The sequence below is a fragment of the Temnothorax nylanderi genome, unplaced genomic scaffold, assembly GCF_030848795.1.
Source record: "Temnothorax nylanderi isolate EJ_2023f unplaced genomic scaffold, tnyl_v1.0 TNYL_tig0022_pilon, whole genome shotgun sequence".
In the NCBI taxonomy this organism is placed as follows: domain Eukaryota; kingdom Metazoa; phylum Arthropoda; class Insecta; order Hymenoptera; family Formicidae; genus Temnothorax; species Temnothorax nylanderi.
In genome coordinates, this window is record NW_027249084.1 from 99614 (window position 1) to 109448 (window position 9835).

Here is a 9835-nt window from a genome sequence, read left to right on the forward strand (position 1 = left end):
TCGAAGTCGAATATCTTCTTAACTAGTGACCGGATCGTTTTCGATCATAGAAATTCCTTTCAGAATTCTTAGAGTTCTATTAAAAAACGGAACTTTTATCAGAACGTCTAAAACTTTCAAAATAATTTTTATGCGGACTTAGTCGAATTTCACGCGTTGCATCCTCGAAGTCGAATATCTTCTTAACTAACCATTAAGAAGTTAATATATTATGTCTTGCTCAACATTTAGAAATTAAGTTAAAAGTACCAATACCGGACATGTACCTATATCTGGACACCTTTATTATTTATAAGTATAACGCGAATTAAAATCAAAGATAAAAATATTTTTTTTGTAGTTTGAAACTTTAGTTATGGTATCCAAACGTTTATTTTCATAAATTTATAATTTTTTAAAGATATCCAGACATAGATACGTGTCCAGGCATTGGTACATTTACCTACTCTTAAGTGTCCGGGTATTAGTACCTTTATACCTTAATTGGATCTGAAAAATAAATAATTTCCCTCCACACGAGTCGAAATAATTAATAAGATATTTTCTTTTTTCTATTATATGCAAAATAAAGATAAACTTTATATTCTACAAATTTAGATTTTGTATTAGACATAATGATTAAATGTCTAATACAAAATCTAAGTTTGTTCGAATTTTTATTCGAGAATTCGATAATTTGTATACGACAATTAAAATTAAATCCATATAATTAATTGCATCTTTAAGCTTATCGGTTAAATGAGTTTTGATAAATGATAGCATTTATTTTGTGTTTTTACTAAATCTAGAATTTATTGGTACCTACAGTATATGATGATGAATAGTTCAAAAAAGAGTACTTTTTAATGAAAAGTAGATTACAGCGGATATACTGAATAGTCCGAGCTTGTGAAAATATCGTTTTGTTAATGATACCACGTAAATGTAATTTTCAAAAAAGGTAAAGAAAAAGGCGCCAAGTACACATTTATGATATATACAATTAATGATACGCGAGATTCACTTACGTGTACAAACTAAACGTCTATTGTTTTCTATTTTGTATACATTGAGTATAATTATGTATTTTTCTTTTGATATTTAAAGGCGCACATTATGTCATCGGTTGAAGTTCGGCCGAAACAGTCGTTTATTATAAGTTTATTATAAGTTTTAATACGATATCGTAACACGCGATTTGGCGTGAAAACATGAGTTTTCGTTATCGCAGAGAGAGAGAAAAAGAGAAAAATTTTAAGATTCCCCGTGTACATGGATTTTTACGTAAATTTAACATTGTAATGACTTAACGCATGTTTATTTTTCGATATCCTTTTTCTATATTTGTAAAAAGTGTACAGAAGAATGGTGCACGGAAAAAACGGTTTTGTTGAAGTATCAAAAAATTTAGCTAGATATAGATCTGAAAATAATTTTGTTGCATCATCAAAATAATTATGTAAAACAATCAAACTGATTACTAAAATATTCAAAATTTTTACAGCATTATCATCATACTTCAGCGACCTACTATAAATTATTTTAATGAATTATTTTCAAACAGAAAACTGTTCTTTCCGTATGTGTAGATTAAAGGCGTACATTTCCATGATGCGTGAATCAGAAACTCTGCAAGTCTCTGGCTTTTGTTTGCGCTTCACAAAACCGAATTTTGTACCCGTAGTATCTAAAAATTTAGCTAGATACAGATCTGAAAATAATTTTGTTGGTCCATCAAAATAATTATGTAGAACTTAAACTGATTGCTAAAATGTCAAAATTTTTTACAGAATTATATTTCAGCGACTTACTATAATTATTTTAATGGTGTAACAAAATTATTTTCAGATCTGTATATTTAGCTAAATTTTTAGATAGGGGAGACCGGGGCCTAACCGTCAGTTTTTTTTCGGTGCCGATTTTTAACAATAAAATAAATAATTTTAGTTAAACGTGGTATACCACTGTAAAGAGTGAACCTTTAGCTACAAAATTTATATAGGAAATTTTTATCTACGTCGCTTTGTTTAACCGGTATAGAGCAAAAACGACAACGGTGGAAAAATTGAAATCTCAAAAATGCCGAGGTTTAACCGTCACACTGCATTTTCAATACATATACGTACATCTAATCCTGAAAAATGATAGGATACATCTTAATAATTGTTTTTTAAGAGAAAAATATAAAAATTTATTTAAAATTTTTATGCGAAACGTTATTAAAAAATAGTTACGAGGGTTCCTCTTTCCGCAGAAGTCACTCGCCCGACTTGTTTCACTCCTCGACGTCCGATGACTCTATTCGGTGTCTGAACGGTTGTAATTCCCGTCTCATCCATATTCCATATGCAGTGACCCTGGAAATGCCCGGAAATGCCTTGGAAATGCACCCGGACTGCTTACTGACGGATTAACCCCAAACACAAGTTTCAGGTTTGATCGCCCACGAAATATTAGACATCAACGATAATGAAAAATCTACACTGGATTCGTGTTCAGCATGCATTACTCTTCATAATCACGTACCTCGAGATTTGGAGAGCAAATATTATTGCAGATATTACAAAATTTCCACGCGCAGAAAATGTAACTTTCACCTTCCGAAAACACGTTTGCCCTCGTAAAAATCATAACACGGCAGGTAACCTGCCGAAACTCCGTTGGTCACATGGGTACCATAAGCAGCGTTTACAATGTTAATAGCGAGTTCGCACAATATACAGGTTCCGAGATATTTGATTTGACGGTTCAACCCCGGCGACGGTTAGGCCCCGGTCTCCCCTACTTCAGCAAAACCGTTCTTTCCGTGCACATATTTTTATCAGGGTCTAAATATCGCTAATATATATCACTAATGTAAAATGTACATAAAAGAAGCCAGTTGTTGCCATTTGTACACACATTAATCTAATAATTTTTTCGTCTGAACGTTGTTGGAATATTATCGAATCATTAGAGAATCTTAATATCTTGAGTTCGACTGATCGAGATTCAGCGGAAAGGCAAATATGTATAATATATGAGAAGCTTGAAGAAGTGCAGGATGTCTCTACTGAGATTACCCGGAAAAGGAACAGACAGTATCTGAACATTTTTAATCCTTTAGGGGCCTGTGTACATAATTATGTACTAAAAAAACAAAAAAACAAAAAAAAACAAAAAAAAACCTAAAAAACTTTTATCAGGGACGTTTTTTAAGACTACCTTATAAATTATAACATTTTACTCTAACGGGATCGATGTGTGGCCCCTAAAGGGTTAAAGAAAGAGAAAGTTACGACAAATGGATTAACAACTCGTAATGAATTAATATTTATTTTAACTGGCTCAGTAGATTAGTGTGATTATGGCATTTAAAATTATCATGTAAATGTTATTTGTTACCTTATATATTACCTTTTGTGAATCGCGGCAGAAAGGACAAAAGGTTCATGGACACATAGTTGTCTCATGAGTTGGCGCCGAACGACCGACGACACATATAGTTCGCCTAGTTTCGGCGGATTGCACTGATCCCGTTTTGTGGTAGGTCACTGGTAGGCGAGAACCGGTCGTCTCAGTTCCATTCTACAACTGCACGTGATTTCGACGTTCGTTCTGAGCATTTCCGTGTTTGCTTTATACCTTACACCGACGGTGTCGGAGAAGAAACGTCGATCATCGGAGATGTTTCTTCAGGATCCAAACAACGCACTGATGCTACTGGAACTGAATATGCAACTGGCATCGCCATTCTTCGCGCAGTCACCGATCGCTCTACAACGCAAATTAGGTGAGAGGATGAATTCAAGCGAATGGGTATTTCAACCCCCATTGCTGCGCGGAGTCGACGTGGAGCTGCTTAATCGAAACTTCTGGCAGCAATTCTACGAGAATAATACAGAAATGATAATTACCAAGAGCGGTCGGCGCATGTTCCCGTCCGTTCAAATAAACGTAAACGGTTTGGAGAAACGTGAGAATTATTATGTCCTCATGGAGATAGCACCGGCCTCCGATCGCCGCCACAAGTACTGTGGATACCAGAACGGGGCGGGGGCGAGAACAGCAATATGGGTGGCTGGAGTTTTGCGGGGCCGGCAGAGCCGCAACAGCCCTTCGGCTATAGGATTTATAAGCATCCCGAGAGTCCGGCAACGGGGAGCCACTGGATGGACAATCCGATCAGCTTCAATAAATTGAAGCTCACGAACAACATCAACGACCCCAATAATAACGTGGTATTAACATCGATGCACAAATACGTTCCTAGGATCTGGATAGTCCGTTGCTTCGATGCGAAGAACTACAACGAGCTCTTTACTCATCCAACCGCGTTGTTCGCTTTCAAGGAGACGGAATTTATCGCGGTGACGGCATACCACAAAACGAGAACATCACGAAGTTGAAGATCAATAACAATCCATTCGCGAAGGGTTTTCGCGAGACGGGTCAGTCACGGTTCAAGCGAAAGCATCATTTGATCGATTATCAGGCCCAATCGGATTCTAGTCCCGACGAAGGGGTCTCATTGACCTATGACTCCGAATCGAATCAGCCGAACGACTCCCTTTAAGGGTTCCAAGCCCATTAAAGCATGCGATTATCTTTTACTTTAGCCGGGGAGTCGAAGTTGGCCGGCCTTGCAACGTGGGAGAAGCGGACGCGAATCCCGCCACCGTTGCGAGTCGATCTCCGGCGCCGGGCATGCTTGAAACGCAGTGCCCATGCACTGCGTTTGACACAGATGGATATCCATTCACGAAATAACTTATTACTATTTATTTCTATTTTAATTTGACACGGCTACTGGGGACAAGTCTCGTCGAGACCGTGGACATGTTCGGACGTGTTTTATCCTGAATAATTTTTGAAGATTGCTGATGCAATCAGCGCCGAGTTTGGATTGAATCTTTCGAGTCTGTATTTATTATTTTTGACTTGTTCTTGGCCGTTATGTGATCCTGAGGATGATTAGGTGCTATAAAATTTACAAAGAAGTAGAAGGCCACGGTTACTCGTGGCATGAGTCTCGTGCGTCAAGAGGCGTAATCGTTTCTATACCCGATAACTAGCGGCTACTCTCGAGGAGCCAGTGACTGCGTCACTGGGTGTCTCCGCACTAACCGAGTCATCAATCTCGCATCGTGCGTGCAGTGCCCTCCGAGAACCCGGGCGTGAAGATTCATTCTTAACTTCTTCATATTTACTGCGTGTTGGGGAGCAAACGGATTGACAGCCGAGAGCTTCCCAGATAACCGTGCCCTTTCTTGGCTCTACAACTCACCAGCGGTACTTGGGCCCGTATCACTACAGGCTCTTAGAGGCGCAGTCAGATCGCCATTGACGCCACTTGGTTACTGCAGAACGCGCTGGCCAGCCGACATCAGATCTTGCGACCGAGCCGTACTGAATCGGAACAGCCCCATTGGAGCGCTCCAGCGAGACCACTGGGAGATGAGCGCATGACTTGACTGGGAGAGGCTATATATTTGCATCACCAGATCAGTAACTGACTCTGACCCCAAGCCCAAAGAGACTCGTGCAGAGAATCCAGGGCCTAAGACAGCCTGACTCCTCCGATACAATACGACAGTGCTCCCACCAGCGTAGTTTTCAGGCCACTTGAATCTTCGGATTCTAATACGGATTTGCCACTTTTTTCGCGTTCCTTTCTGTTCCGATTTACAAAAGGTAGTAGTCTTGCCACTGTTCGCAACGCGGACGGGAGCGAGGCCGCCGTGGCCAGCGTGATTACCGGTAGTAGGTCCGACCGAGAGAACGAGTACGTGCATACGCGATCGCGTACTTAACGCGGATCGGCGAGCGACCGGTTGGTCGACCGCGGGTCCGGTACACGGCCAACAGTGCCTTCAATCACGTAATTTGACTGATCGTTTCCATTTTCACTGGCGTGAACTCGCTTATAGTATTATGGCCACGCGAAGTAAGATTATCTCCGCCCGTTCGCCGAGTGGGCGCTGATGATACGCCTCACTCGTCATACGTAAAGGCGAATCTGTACGATTTACTTGTAACGATTATCCCGGAAAGATCGACCGGCAGGAGAGGAAGAAAAAATTCATCTGTAAACAGTACACAAAAAACAAAAAACAAAAAACAAAAAACAAAAAACAAAAAAAAAACAAAAAACAAAAAACAAAAAACAAAAAACAAAAAACAAAAAACAAAACAATTATAGAATGCTTTGTAATTAATTGTGATTGCAAACCGTTTTATCATACACTGTAAATTCAAGTGTGTTATTTCTGCAGTTTTAATATCTCGTTATCATACAGCACTAGAGATATGACGTTATCATACAGGTATAATACAGTTTTACATGTTTTGTTGCGTGTTAAACCAACATGTTTAATCGTATTAATATGTTCACCCGTGTTAAATAGCATCATTCGAAACGACAGAAATGTGTAAGAAGAGCTTTAGTTAAAATAACACACTTGGATTTGCTGTGAATTAGCCGTATAGAAAAAGAATTTCCCATTATTTCATAAAATTATACTTTTTAAATGGAAGAAAGTTACACACGTTGTACGTAACTTTCTTCAACTTATTAATACGCAATGAATGTCTGTACTCGATGCATTAAATTATGCGTTTTATTCGTTGATATTGTTTACCATAATCTTATCGTCGCATCTTTAATCGATTATAAGCGTATATAACGATGTTGCGAGATTTATATCAATATTACTCGTATAACGAACTCTTTCCGTGAATATATCTCCGATTTAAGGTCGATTTTGACATAACCGAGCCGTGCCCGTACCGTTTACGGAGAGAAAGATTTAGACTCGTTTCACACGCAGGTATCTGGCACCGGACTACCGATGCCGGGTATCCGATCGATTTTCTTTGTTTTCACAAATCGGCTCTCGGATAAACGTGTAAATGCTCCCATACACTTTGCGATTGGATACCCGGCGTCAGTAGTCCAGTGTCGGATACGTGTGAAACGGGGCTTAGTCGAATTTCATCCGTTGCATCTTCGAATATCTTCAAATTCTTAACTAGTGGCCGGATCGCCACTAGTTAGTGGTAGAGTTGCAGGCGTTTTGATGGAAATTTTAAGAAGATATTCGACTTCGAAGGTCTGCCATTAATTATCAGGAACTCTAGAACTTTTCGAAAGGAATCAAATGAGCTACTTAGAACTATTTGGATTTTAAATCAAACTTTTCTTTTTTTTTGTTTTTTGAAAAAAATCAAAAAAAGTTTTTTTTATGAGGAACTCTAGTACTCGTCAAAATGCTTCAGATGAGCTATTCAGAACTACTCGGTCTTAAAGTTGGGTGTAAAGTTAGCATTCCAGTTTTTAATTGCCTTTTTCAAAAAGTTAATCGCCGGAACTCTTTTTATAATCATAAAAATACTCTTATACTCTTCGAAAAGAAGTTGGAACTCTAATCAGAACTAAAAAATATTAAAGTGGGGGTGCGAATTTCACATACCCATCTTCGTCAGTTTCTGAATTTTCATCAGACATGTCAGAGTTTGTTAGACATTGCTTTTGTCTTTCTTCTGCAGCTTGTATGTTTGATGGAATCAGTAATTGTACGGCAACTGGTGATAGTTTTTAATTTTTTTTGTGGCAGACTTTTGCAAACTAGATATATATGGATCAGATATGATCATAAGCCGCAAAAAAACATCTTCCATTGTTTTTGTTCGAGAGCACTTTCTCGAGAAGTCTTCTCGAAATTTTTTTATGTACTCGTTCATTGTTTTCTGGGCATCTTCAGACATTTGCCCTATCGGTAATAGAGCAGAGGCTATAATTTTCGGTCCATGAATTAATAGCCTCAGAGTAAACTACTGATTGATAAAATTTTTGAGTTTGCTGATAAGCGAAAGCTTATCGGACAGTTCGTCCTTGAACAGACACCTGTTTCTTAAACTTTTCAATCTGCTGCTCCAAAGCTCTTGTCGCCGTCTCTTTCTCCTCGGGCTTCTTGGCGCATTCATTGCAGCATATCTCCTCGTTTTTTCGTTGTCACCACGTTTCTCGTCGTCATTGACGTATATCACAAAATTACCGACATTCTGATTACAATCATACTTTTTCGTGTCAAGTATTTTTTTTGGTCCCCGTTTTTTTTCGCGGAGCACAGTGTTCTTCTTCCATTCGGCAAACGGCTTTCTGGCTGGTATTTTGTAAATTAGTTTTTTTCGGTTTCGGTTTATTAAAATTGAAATTTGTATTGAATTAAATTATTTATATGCATACTGCGTTTGTGGATATGTACTTATCGGTTCCGGTTTCGGTTCCTTTCAGTATTCTGTGCAAGTTGCTAGTTCTCCCTAAGCTTTTTTTCGAGATTCTTTGAACGTTTTCTTTTCTTAGTTTTATCTCTAATCTTTTTGTATCGTTAACGAGACCTCTGCCACCCTTTGTTTTTTTGTATAAAACATCAGTTTTAAATTCTGAATCTAGATATAATATTGGAAAATGATAACGTAACATGAACAAAGACTAATATCATCTTGGTCAAAATTAATCAACGCGCCTTTACATAACTTACTTTTTCCAAAAGCAATTCTTTCTCCAACATATTTTGCCTTTCCTTTATCTTCTGGTCTTAATTTTTTTGAAGATATAATGACTTTTAACGGTACCGGTTTCGATTCTGGTCCTATAGGCTTTATAAAGTTTCCATACGGTTTACGGTACTTGCTACTTATACTACAACTTTTCTCTTCTGTAATCCATAAAGTAGAACTCGAACTTGCTGTAACATTTTTCAGTTCTGTTGCTGATATTGACTTTGCTGAAAATATGTTAGGATGTGTGCCAGATTCAGTTGTAGTTGTTTTTTTTAGTTCTCTTATCAATAAATTTCTTAATTTTGCTTGCGAAAGTGGTTCTCTGCTTTGAGTCTACTTCTGCTAAATTTATTTTAGAATTTTTGTCAAAATTGTCGCTCATAATTTTGTAATTAATTCTTTGAATATTTATTTTAATATTAAAATTATGGCTTTTTTCTTTTTTAGAATTTTTGTTGTTTTGCAGCTGGTTTTTTTGAATTTTTTGAATTTAATTTTAAATCAATTTTGTGAAACCAGTTTTGCTCTAATTTACTTTTAATTTTATGAAGTACAGCATCCCACTGCATTTTCCTCATTATTTCCTACTTTTCTGGTTTTTTTTACAGACTTATAAATTTAGTAAAAATAAAGAAATTCACTTGACAGAATTGCGATCTGTACGATAGAAATTAAGTACGTGCACTTTTGTCCAAAATTTAACGTCTAACTTTGAAATTTAAAAATTCTTTGTCAAAATTGAAATTTCTTTGGACAGACTTGTAAATTTATCTAATTTGCTAAGATTTACGAGACTGTAAAAGCATTTTTAAATTTGACAAGCTTAAGCCGTTTTCCACTAGACCAGTAGAAATGAAGATACATGTAAATATGTTTAAATTTTAAAACCAAAGTCTTTAAAATTAATAAATTCACATAGAAAAGTTAGACTAACTTTGACTTTTATTTTATCTTTTCGTTGTTCTATTTAAGAATATACTTGAAATATGTTATGAGAACTGAAGAAAATTATGACTGATCAAGCAATTTGTAACAATATATACTGTTACATATATCGCGAGTCTCGTAAAACAGCATATCACAAGTCAGTCATTTCAAACTGATTCTTGACGTTGACCATATGATGACATAAAATTCATCATTTTAATGTCACCTTGACGTTTCTGTGATTAACTTGTTCTACTTGGGAAGTTTCTATATGAATTTATTACTTTTTAAGACTTTGCTTTTAAAAATTGGGCAAATTTACATGTATTTAGTTTCAATAAATATATCTTTGATTTTCCTTAAGTAAATTTGTTGAATTTAATTT

General features: G+C 36.8%; 1 pseudogene; it reads left to right on the forward strand.

The window, feature by feature from the left end:
• The first annotated feature begins 756 nt into the window (after positions 1-756).
• LOC139769323 (T-box protein 2-like) lies at positions 757-6151 on the forward strand (annotated as a pseudogene).
• Positions 6152-9835: the final 3684 nt, after the last annotated feature.